Genomic DNA, 2,764 nt, shown 5'->3' with positions numbered 1-2,764 from the left:
GTAAGTGTCAGTCTGGCTCTTCAAATGTCACCAAAGAGACCAAAGATCTTAAGAATTACTGAAAAAGACAGTAAAAAAAACAACATTTAACTGACTTCCTTATTTCCTTCTTATTTAGAAAACAACACCTTTCCTTACTAAACTGGTATTTTAAAATTTTGTTGACAAGGTCACTAGCTGTGACTAAGTCTTACTTCCCAATCTAACTGAAATCTGACCTCTGCAGTGTTGTTGTCCATCAGATTATATCTGTGAAGTTAAAACATAATGTCGGTGCCTAACAGCAGTTTTGCAAACACAAATATGTTTTTTTTCTTTGTTTTTTTTTTTTTTTTTTACATCCCACTGCCACGTAAAAATACTCTGCAGATAACTAAAGAAGCCGAACTCTCCACTGCCATCCTCCTGCTCACGATTACCTGCCGTTGTGCTGAATGTAATTTCTAAAACCTCTAGCATTGTTGCAGCGCGTCACACCTCAGTGTGTTACTGATCATTTTTAACCCCTGAAAAAGCTTTGGAATCCGGAGGAATCAGAAACAACTCCCGGCGTGTGCAGGTGATGTGCTGTAGAGCAGCTTCATGAGCTTCTGCAGCCTTCTTGTTACAGGTGTTGGGTACATTGTCAAGGCTACAGATCATCCAGTTGTCACAGATGTCTTGGCCGCAATAGTTAATGGGACCATTAAAGGGAATGGGTTTTCAAAAAGCACACGCAAACAGCAGAACATGCAAAGCAGACAGGGTTGGATGAAAAGAAAATAGGGACCAGAAGCGATGGAGAGTAAAGACGATTCTTCCTGGGGAACAAGAGACTTCAACCGTTGAATAACTCACTGACGGCAACATCGGCTGTCTGGAAGAGGAACAGAGCAGCAGATGTGGAAACAAACACTTCGTTATAGGCTGAAGGTATCACAGTTCACTTCTTATCTTAAGCTGAAACTGTCCCAAAATAATCTTGTGCACTAACTGAAGTGAACCTTGACTCATGTCACATGTCCCTGTTATCCAGTACATTTCTTAACGTACTTTTCTCTTCAGTTTTATCGGGGGGGGGTTTCCCACAGGACAGTTGCCTATTTGCCAACAATAAATTAGCTAATAAGATCAAACTATTAAAACTATGTGACTAATTAAGGCAGTTTATTAAAATCGTTTTTATTTAGAATTGGATTAGAATCGACAGGGGGGTAAATACGAATAAACGCCAGACATTTCAGGGTCTAACATATGAATAAAACGCTGAAAACTCTGCATTATTTTATGTCCGCTCTCTGATTATGCACCATTTTTGTTCGGTCTAATACATAAAACCTCACAATTTCCATAAGATCAAAAATGATTTTCTCTTTCGCCTCTTCCTACTCTTTCATTCACTCCCACCGACTCCCAACCCACGGACACAAATACTGTACATGCGACTGAACAGTGCAAACACATTATGGAAATTTGTGGGTTCCCGTAAAGCCCTTGCAGATCGTGACCTCCTGTGAAAACAACTTGGGTCCTGGCAGTTTTTGCTCTTGTTCCAATCAGACCGTTCTGAGCAAGGCTGTCCATCAGTTTCCAATACACTAGCATCCTTTGTGTTTCCAGGAACCACACAAAGCTGGTCAAGAGCTTCTGCAGAAAATTTGAAAGAAAAGTTATTCCTGATTATAAAAAATAAAAAAAATTATAATCAGGGATATCGGGATAAAGCAAAGTACCTCGAGCATCGCACATTTGCTCCAAATGTCCTTTACAGACGCAGGTAATGCTCATTTTAAACAGTAAAATCCATTAATTTCCAGCCCGCTCATTTCTGTAATTGAATATCATTCCTAATAGAGTGGCTTGGAAAACAAACACTCGAAAAATGCTCTAAAGGGGTTCAAGGACCAGGGCTAATTAATTAGTGGGAAAGTGTCATCTATTAAATTTTGCACTCAAAGGGGATTGCATTCATTTGTTACCAGGAATGTTTGAAACACACCAGAAAAAGACATATTTGAAGTGAAGAAAAAAACGCATGATGTCACCATGAAATACTTTCTCTTACATCTCACCCATGTCCAACCACCACTTGTTCTTGTCAGGTTCTGAATTTTCCAAGCATTGCCCTAAGATTTGGAGGAAGTTGGACATTTTGGCTGCTGTTCAGCCCAAACAGTTGTGTATTGTGTATTGTATATTGTGTAATGCTGTACCGGCAGGTACATTACTGGCACAAGTGCTAGCACCAAGAACCACAGAGTGCTGCCATCTTGCTTAAATAATAATATAGGACACTACGAAAGGAAGAAACTGTGGAAGATGTCAGAGAGGGAAAGAAGGAAGGACACAGGTAGGAATGTTAGACATTAGACCTAGATCCAAGGAAGGAAAGAGTGAGGTAGAACTCGAAGAAAGGAGGAATGAAGAAGAAGACATAAGGGAAATAAAAGAAGGTAAGACCAGAATCAATGAAGCCAACATGCAAGTTTAGGAAGGAAAGAAATGGCACATGAATGGAAGTGATATATGACAGAAGAAGAAAGAAAAAAAGGATAGAAGGGATTTAGGTCAAAGAGAAGAGGAGAAACAATCAAGAGGGGAGAAAGAAAACGTGTTATGAATCAGGGAAAAGGGAATAAAGGAAGTGAAGACATGCAAGGGAAAGAAGCTAGGAGAATACAAACACAAGCCAAGGAACTTTATTTGTATGGTATATTTCACCAACAAGGCAATTCAAACTGGTGTACATGATGAAAACATAAAATCCTCTGACAAATCAAATAAA

Source organism: Poecilia mexicana, unplaced genomic scaffold, assembly GCF_051168715.1.
Source record: "Poecilia mexicana isolate PSO_F unplaced genomic scaffold, ASM5116871v1 scaffold_18, whole genome shotgun sequence".
Lineage (NCBI taxonomy): Eukaryota > Metazoa > Chordata > Actinopteri > Cyprinodontiformes > Poeciliidae > Poecilia > Poecilia mexicana.
The sequence above is the reverse complement of the archived record's forward strand: the minus strand, read 5'-3'. Positions refer to the sequence as shown.